The sequence below is a fragment of the Vulpes vulpes genome, chromosome 12 (genome assembly GCF_048418805.1).
Source record: "Vulpes vulpes isolate BD-2025 chromosome 12, VulVul3, whole genome shotgun sequence".
NCBI classification, from domain to species: Eukaryota; Metazoa; Chordata; class Mammalia; order Carnivora; family Canidae; genus Vulpes; species Vulpes vulpes.
The window spans coordinates 100545312-100554985 of NC_132791.1; the positions used below are offsets into that span (position 1 = coordinate 100545312).

Below are 9674 nucleotides of genomic sequence, written 5' to 3' on the forward strand. Positions count from 1 at the left end.
CACGGAGGCTCGGCGGCCGGGCCGGAGCCCAAGGCGCACGCGCAGCGCGAGCCGCGGGAGCAGCGGGAGGGGGCTTGGCCGGGGCGTGGCCAGGGCGTGGCCTGCGGGCGGGAGCCTGGCAGGGAGCTGGAAGGGGGCGTGGTAGGGGCGTGGCAGGGGCGGGGCCTCCGCGCCGCAGCGCCTCCCCGGACGCTCCCCCGGGATGGAGGTCACCGAAACTCCCTTAGACCTTTTCCCCCGGGGCGCCTCGGGGCCCGTTCCCAGTAGTCCCCCCCCGCCGCGCCGGCCCGGGTGAATCAGGTGCTGGTGAGAGCCTGGTCCTCGCGGCCCCCCCCCGCCTCCCCGGCTTGGGTTTCCTGAGCGCGACGGATTTAGGCCGGGCTTGGGGGATTCCTGGGGCCCTGCCCCACCCACGGAGACCGAAAGGGCTCCCGCGGTGGGGAGAGGTGGGCTCAGTGACTCATCTCCGGGGTGACCTGACCGCCCTGCCCTGGGGGCGCACACGGCCCGCTCCCAGACCCCACAGCGGGTGCCTGGACGTGCGGCAGGTGCCCACCTGCCCACCTGGACAGGGAGCGGCCCCGGGATGCGGCTCCTTCCCGGGGATGGGGTCCGGGAGGCAGGGCCTGCTGGGCTGTCCCTGCTTGCCTTGCTCCGCGCATAGTAGGAACTTAGGAAACGCTAAGTGGGACGCCCGGGGGGCTCAGCGGGTGAGCACCTGCCTTTGGCCCAGGGCGTGACCCGGGGGTTTTGGGATCGAGTCCCGCGTCGGGCTCCCTGCATGGAGCCTGCTTCTCCCTCTGCTTGTGTCTCTGCCTCTCTCTCTCTCTCTGTGTGTCTCTCATGAATAAATACATAAAAGCTTAAAAAAAAAAAAAAAGAAAAGAAAATGCTAAGTGAACATGTGCACCCACGGCGACGGCTGCGCTCACCCCTAATGGCCTCGTGCCCGCGGCTCCTTCTGGCTCCCTGGGTGCAGCCACACCTGCTTCCCGACCTGCTGGGCTGCACTGGGCCTCTGCGTGGGCTGCGCCCTCCACCCGGACCAGCCCTTTGCAAAGCTGGTTCTTGTCTTTGAGGTCTCAGCCCAGATGCCACCTCCTCAAAGATAGTCCTGACACCCAACCTACTAAAGTCAATTCTCGGGTCCCTGTCATATCACCCTGTTATTTTCTTCATAGCATTTAACGTAACTGGACATTATCATATTGGTTTGCTTACATTTTATAAGTATCCCTAGAAAACGGCCTTCTAGTGAAAAGGCCCTGGTCTGCCTCATTCCTTACTAGAGTCACGTAGTCCGGGACAGTACCTGGCATGACATGGAGGTTCCGGATAAATTTGTTGAATAAATGAATGAATTTTAGAGGACTGAGAAAAGAGCATTCTGAAGGATACTGACATTTGGGGTTTTTTTTTTTTAAGATTTTATTTATTTATTCATGAGAGACAGAGAGAGAGGCAGAGACACAGGCAGAGGGAGAAGCAGGCTCCATGCAGGGAGCCCCACGTGGGACTCGATCCCGGGTCTCCAGGATCACGCCCTGGGCCGAAGGCAGGCACCAAACTGCTGAGCCACCCAGGGATCCCGGATGCTACATTTTGTGAAGAGCTTCCAGATTCCATCTGAGTCATTTCTTTCCTTGTACTCCATATATCTTCTTCCGGTCAGTAGCAGGGGCCAGAACCCCACATGCAGGAAGCCTCCACTCAGTGTGCACCCAGACTGTCTCCCGTCATTTGGATAGAATCCAACCCCATCTCCTTGCCGCTGGAGTGTCTGTTCTCTATCCACCTTCACTTCCTCTTCTCTGTGTCACCTTCCAGGCACCTAGACAGCACATCTCCTCTCCTCTGCTCCTCACCATCGCTATTCCTCCTGCCTTCCTGCTTACAGCTAACACAGCCTAGTTAGTAGACTGCCTGGGGAATCCCAGGACCAACCTTTGTTCCTAAACCTCATAGTGATCTTGGCCAAGATGATCAACTGTTCTGAACCAGTTTTTACCTCCTTAAAATGAGAGCATCGAACTGTGGATTTTTGAAGATCTTATCCAGCAATCAATGAACTACTTTATCCCTCCACTTTACTCGGGTGTGCTGTGGTTGTTTCCAGTAGTCAGATGAACTTTCAAGAACATAACCAGTTCATAAGTTGGTACTTTCCCATAAATGACAGATCCCTACCCATTTTTTCTTCTGTAATCCATTTGGAACATTTCCATTCTCTTATTCATTCTTATGACCTCTCCTAAGCCCATAACCTGTGATGGTTCTCTCCTAACAGCCAAAATGGGTACTCTGACTTTCATTCAGTCTGGCCCTACAAGATCCACATGCCCAGAACTCATTTCAAATCCTCAAGTTTTTATCTTTGATTAAATGAGAAAAGAGAAGAGCATTAAAATCCGAAGTCAGATGAGTTAGATTTTAGAAATTTATTTTGTGAATGGTTTCTCCAGAAGAAACTGTCTCCCTACGCGTCCCCCGTCCTGTTCTAGAGCCTAATCCTATCTCTCTTTATCATCACAGTTAACGATATTTCATATCTTGCAAGTCTATGACTAAAGAAAAGGAAAAGGGAAAGTCTGATCCAATTTGGGCAACATGTCCTGTTTTTTTCTTTCTTTTCATTTTCATAGCAACACCTCAGAGATTTTCAGGTTCAGTTCTCAAGCTGAGCAGGTGAACTGCCCATTTCCAAATGCCTTCCTGTCTTCCTTCTTTTATTCTCAATACCTCCTGATTATAGAGAGAGGGGAAGGAAGGAGACTCCTGGAAGAAGCTGGCAAGCTCCACACCTAAAGTAGAAAATATTCATTTGCATTCTCTCTCACTCATAAAATTTTTAAGTCCTCATAAGCCAAGTGGAATTTCATTCCATGTAAGATTTTTACTTCCCCTTTCTCTCCTTCCATTTTCATGTCTCTCAGCACGACCAACACTGTAAGTTTTGGTAAGGATTCCAGAGAAGTAGAGCCTTCACGTGGGCCTAGTGAGGAGTAGTCTGTTAACAAGCCCAGTCCACACACACGTGGTGAAGGGTAACCAGCTAATGGTGTATTCAGTGAGCAATAACTGAACTTTAAGGCAGTGGGATGCGAATGCACACAAGCAGAAGCCCAACCACTAACGTCAGCCAGATTATTAGGGGTGTTACTAATAATTTCAGAGAATTGAGATCAACCTCTGCCCAAGTGAAAAGGAGTTATCTAATCTTCCTTGGCCTTTAGAACATACTATAATTAGAGTTTCTCAGCCTCAGCACTGCTGATATTTGGGGTTGGATATTTATTTCGCTTGTGGGGGTGTCCTGTGCATTATAGTATATTTAGGAGTATCTCTGGTCAATAGCACCCCCTCAGTGTCAGGACAACCAGAGGTATCCCAGTGCTTGGAAAGCAAAACACATTCCCTGCCATTATCATCTGAATGATGGGGCCACAGGTTTGAGATCTTTTAGGGATGAAATCTCTTTCTCTTCCTTTGTAACACGGTAAATTTATAGTAATAGATAATGTTAGTCCTCTGCAGGATTCTTGGGCCATGCTGTCAGATAAGAAACAAAGAGCAAGAAGTTAAAATGAAGAGCTAATATGAGTAAAGTGTGACTGAAAGTAAAAGAAAGCTAATGAATTGTGGAAAGAAGAAAGACGGAGTCTAGAACCACCGAAGCAAAAGCACAAAACATTTTTTTTTCGTTCTCCAGAACGGTCCAGAAAGAGGGTCCCCAGTTAGCTGGGGCTGTGCAGAGAAGCCTGACTATGAGAATAGGCTCCTCGGTGACCTCAACCTTTAACAGACCACCGGTTCCCTCCAAGCAGTCTTCTGATACTGAACTCGGTGTCCTCCTTCCCCTTAAGAGGTTTGGAAAGTTCAAATCTCAGAACACAGGCATCTGGTGAGGCCAAGGAAGAAGGGTAAGGGGAACGGGTATGCGGGTGGGTAAGCAGAGCAGGAAGGTGAGCTCAGGGAATCTGGGAGGAGGTGAACAGAGAGATGCCCACTGGCGAGTTGGGAGTCGCTGTGTGTGGAGCTCCTGGGACGGTTGGCGGTTGGCGGTTGGCGGAAGCAAGGCCAGTGGTGGAGGAACGGGGTGATGGAGCAGTTTACGGGGCGGGCCATCAGGCAAAGGGGGAAGAAAGAGCCCTGGGTCCTAAAAATCAGGTAGAAGGTGACACTCTTGCCGGCATACAGGTTGTAACACGGGCGTATGTGTACTGTGAGCCTCCTTGGCTTCCACAAGCGTAAGCTTTCCGAGGGCAGGGCCCGTGGTCATCACTCTTTATACCCAGTATCTGTAATAGTCTCTGATATGTGAGAAAACTTTCTGATGTTTATTGATTAAAGAGAGAAAACAGCCAGGAGGTTGTTGCATTTGTCCAAATGTGAGGTTCACCAATACTTCATTCTTTTATATGCTCGATGCCCTGTCATCACCTCATCGACCTGCTTTTCCTTCTGTAGAGCAGTTTCCTCGGGGCGTGGCTCTTCGCTCTAGGGATGGCCCAGCCCTATTGTCCTTTGTTTTTGAAAGTGATGCAGTGCACACTGGTATCACACACACACACACACACACACACACACACACACACGGTGGGGGGGGAGTCCTCGCACGCAGTGCTTTCTTGCATTGCTGGACTCTCAACTCCGCCATTTGAGTTGGCCACAGCTGTAGTTGGCAGAGCCCAATACTGTCTGTAGTTCTGCCCTTGATATCCTGTTCTTCTTTGACCTTTGGTTAAGAAGCCATTCCCGGGGACCCTTGGGTGGCTCAGTGGTGGAGCATCTGCCTTCGGCTCAGGTCGTGACTCCAGGGTCCTGGGATCGAGTCCTGTATCGGGGCCCTGCTTCTCCCTCTGCCTGGGTCTCTACCTCTGTGTGTGTATGTGTGTCTCCCATGACTAAATAAAATCTTTAAAACACTCTAGGAAACGAACTGGGGTGGTGGAAGGGGAGGAGGGCGGGGGGTGGGGGTGAATGGGTGACAGGCACTGAGGGGGGCACTTGACGGGATGAGCACTGGGTGTTATTCTGCATGTTGGCAAATTGAACACCAATAAAAAATAAATTTATTTAAAAAATCTTTAAAACAAAAAACAAACAAAACAAAACAAGAAACCATTCCCAGTTTATGAACATCCACTTTGCAGGTTGGCTATGGTTATTTTCCTCACTTAGAATGGTTTGCTTTGACCTATGTACTTCCCTATCTCTGCTGTTTGAGACAGCAGATTCTTTAAAACTTTACATGATTTAAAACAAGAAAACAACTTTACAAGGTTGATGATCCCAGCCCAAAGCTACTAAAATGTCAACCACTAATATCCTTTTAGATTCAAAGAATAATCAACTTTTTAATTTGCCTGGCAGTACTGGTATAGGATATACCTTGGATCTTGCTTTCTTACCCCATCTCGCCTGGGCACGAAGACAGACACCCAGGAGCCCTCACCAGTTACCTCCTTTGTAGTACTACGTCGATGGCCTCTAAATTTTCATAATATCCTATTCAAAGTAACCACATGGCCTTAAGTCTAGTGGGGAGTAGGGTGGTCCCTAAGTGTCTCTGGTCAGGGAATTGCATCTGTTTGCATCTATGACACCTGCATGGCCAGCCACCCTCTTGAATGCACACTTCTGCTTCTTCATATGCCCGCAGGGGCCTGGGGCTGCCTAGGAGTGAAGACATAAAGGAAGATGGCAAGGGATGCCCCGGCTCCGAGGACTGACGGGGCAAGAGCAGCAGAACACCCATCAGCTAAATGTTACTTCCAGGCTTTTCTCTAGTGAAGAGCTTTGTGTTGGTTAGTTTTACTTATTTTCACCATCGTGTGTGAAACAGAAATTGAACTAGGTCTGGAGATACTTAAAAAAGTCTGGGTAGGGGGCTGCAGAGAGGAGGGGGTTTCCTCAGAGAATGGAATGTCCCAAGAGAAATTTCACTTATCGTGAGAGGGGAAGTCCATTTCATATGACATAATGGTGTCATTATTTAACACTCTGTTGGGTTTTACGTTTGTTAATACTTATCATTATTTTGATTCGTCATTCATCATTAAAACCCTGTGGATTCTACGAAAAGCATCGTACATAAAGAGCTGCCGGGCTAGACTACAGACCAGGATCATCTTCTTTCTTATCCACACCAAGGTGCTTGTCTTTTCTCGCTCAGAACTTATTCTGCAGGAGACTACCTTGCCCTTTGCCCCCTAAACTCGAAGCCCTCCATCCCCCACCAAGATCTCATCTACAGCTGCATCTTATTATTCAAATTCCAGCACCCTTCAAGCACCGGTTGACTTGCGCTTTGTACCATCTCTTTCACGCCTGTGGCCTTGTCTATCAGGGCTTCGACTTCAGGTCTGTGCAAATGACTGCTGCAAGAACAACAGCTGCAGAGAAGTTCAAGTTGTTGCAGTCTGGGGCACACTCAATTCAAAGGAAGTTCGTGTACATTGCTCTCTGACCTCTCATAAATCCAGTAACCCCTAAAAAAGGGGCATGAGAGTCTAAGGCGAAGCTTTCCCTGCTTCACTGATACACGACTCGCATACTGTACAGACTAGAACAGTGTCCCAATCTAAAAACATTTATATTTGGCTTTATAATGACACCAGTTTCCCCTCTATTCTGCCCCAGAATGCAAAGGAGTGCTTATTTGACCCCTCTTGTAATTAAAGAGTCCGTGATGGTGCTTTTTCCCCATCAAAAGCATAGTTTGTCTTGAAAGTGATATGGAATCTCTCTCCTCTACAGATAGAAAACTCTTTAACTTTTAAATGGCAGATTGAACACCAATAAAAAAATTAATTTACAAAAAAAAAAACTTTTAAATGGCAATTCCTCTTCCTGCTTGTCAAGGTTTGTGGACAGCAGTAGGTGGGCAAGTACAGTAGATGGGTAGAAAGATAGATAAGTGGTATATAAGATAGTGTGATATCTGAATATTTTCAATGCATCCTCACTGCAATGCTTTCTAAGATATGTACAATTTAAAACGAACTTTTGCTTTTAAAAATGTCACTATTTTGGGACCCCTGGGTGGCTCAGCGGTTGAGCATCTGCCTTCAGCTCAGGGCGTGATCCTGGGATCCCGGGATCGAGTCCCACATCGGGCTCCCTGCATGGAGCCTGCTTCTCTCTCTGCCTGGGTCTCTACCTCTCTCTGTGTGTCTCTCATGAATAAATAAATATTTAAAAATAAAATATTCAAAAAAAATAAATAAATATTTAAAAATAAAATAAATTAAAATGTCACTGTTTTTATTGCAGTTGTAACTACCACGTAAATGGGGCAAGAAGCCCTCTGCATTGTGAAAATTTTATTCAAACCATTGGTATGAAGCTTCTTCTTGGTATAAAAGTATGTTTGTGGGTTTTTCTTTTCTTGAGTAATAGCAAATCTAGGACTTTAGAATCAGTATAAGTGTTGATTCTGTGTTAGGACTGCAGGAGTGAAATGTCTAGTCAAGTGTTTGCAGAACTACTTTGAAACAGACCATGCTCACTTCTGGTTATTAAGTCTAATAGTTTCATGGAGTTAAGATAATAATCCCTTAGCGCTCTTCACCTGTTTCCTAAAGAAATATATGGTTTTTATTTGCATCAGTCACTTTCTGTTCTTTTTAACTTTGTAGAATTTATTTCTGAGATATTTAGAAATATATAAAAAGAGGGAACAGTCTGGTTCTCTAAGTAGGTATAAAGCATCTATATCATTTAGGGTGACCAACTTGTCCCGGTTTTCCCAGGATTTTCCTGGTTTTAAGACTGAAACCAGGATCAACCCAGGACAGCCAGTTACCACACAGCTATGGTGTATTTGGGGGAAATATTTTAAAATGTTCTCATTTTAAATGAGAACAAGTAATTATCATTCAAGCACCTTCTTCTTTATTTAAAATAGTTCTATGTGTTTTACATTGAAAAGGAGATGCTGCCTTCCTCGCTGGGCAGGGCCAGGCAGTGGTCAGCTGTGCCGCCGACCGCAGCACACGAAGCCGGCACTGGCCGCCCCTGAAGGGTCATAATGGGCAACGAATACATTCCAGAGGGAAATATTGGCTAAAGAGAAGCCAATGTCAGTATTTCTCCCTGGAGAAAAATGCATTTTGATCTTTCCCAAAACAAACCAAAAGCTGTATTAGGGCCCATTTGAATATTTTCCTAGAAGCTTTATCGGAAAGGAATCATCTGCTTCCACTTCTTAAACCCCCTCGCTGCCTAGTGCCCCTTAGTCCACTACTGTTTTCCAGGCTACGTGGTCTTCAATGTCCTTGTGCACATCTCCCACCTCCAAGCATCAAGGCAGCTTATTTCTTTATTCAACCAACATTCACTGAAAGCCTGTGTTCTAGGCATATTGTGCCAGGAGCTGGAGACACAGAAATAGGAACAAAACTGCCCCGTTCTTCACTTATATTTATTTATTGTCTTTGGGAAAGATCTCGTATGTAAACAATTTCCATGTAACATGTCATACTTTGTAAAATTTTCTTTGAGAGCTTCGAGAAAGGCACTCATGGAACTGCCTGAATTGGCTCTTCTTTCCTCATTTCTGGCACGCAAGGTCTTGATAAACGTATATACTCATGCGTGTTTTTTTTTCATCCAACAAGAAGCCATCTCTTTATCAATGATAGAAACAGTATAAATTTCAAACCAAGCAGCATTATTCTTTTGAAACACCGAAAAAAGTCCTCGTTTTCATACAGCTACATTGCTAACTCCATAATAGCATTCACACTATCATCACTGTCGTCCGTCAGGGCTCCGACTGCCTTTGCTCTTGACACATTTGCTTGTGATGTGACCAGTTCTATGCCCTTAACCTCTACACCCGTTTCATCAACCTCTTCCTCCTCACTCCCCTCCTGTCCAGTTGGAGTCTGTGTGTTTTCTTGGATGTTTGAGACAGCTCCACCTTGAACTTTGAATTTCTCAGCAGCTGCCAGTTGTGCTTGCTGAGAAGTCCTTAATCTTGGCTTCCCCAAAAGCTACGTAGGTATCTGAAGCTGGGCTCTTGTACACATCTGGTTTTGTGATGACAAACAGGATATTCTTAGACTTCCGGACAGTGACTCTCGTAACCCCTGTAACCTGTCGAAGACCCAGTTTGGACATAGCCTTTCATGCCTTCTTTTCACTCCGGCTTTAGCAACTGGTTCTTCACTGATTCCAGCTGCTGCTGCCAGCTGGGCTTGTTGTGTGGTTGCGGGTGTGGAATCCTGTTCCTCAAGCTCTCGTACTGATTCATCACTGTCAGATTCTGTTCCAGAGCCTGTCTCAGCCTGGAGCTGGGGCAACTCCTGCTCTGTAGCAGGGATGGTTTCTGTGGCTTCACCAGGCATTTTGTGTGGGGAATCATTCATGTGTGTTTTAAGCACAATTATTTTGGTAATTTAGAGCCAGGAATATAGCATTGGCCTGTCTTAATGCCACATTCTGAAACTCTTGGTTCATAAAATATCATTTCCAAATGTGTGGCAATATAGGGAGTGATGCATGTGCCTTATGTCTAGATATAATAAAGGCAGTGCAAGAAGGTGCTCTTGCTTAGGAGTCAAAACTGAATTTGGTGCTTCTCACCTCTCACCTTTCCCACATTCTCCCCCTGCCCTTTATCAGACTCTCACAGGTACAACTTCAAGGGAAGAGTTTGAACTTCAGAG

At 46.7% G+C, this 9674-nt stretch overlaps 1 pseudogene; it reads right to left on the reverse strand.

Moving 5' to 3' along the window:
- Positions 1–8717: 8717 nt before the first annotated feature.
- Positions 8718–9360, reverse strand: LOC112910711 (nascent polypeptide-associated complex subunit alpha pseudogene; annotated as a pseudogene).
- Between the last annotated feature and the right edge of the window lie 314 nt (positions 9361–9674).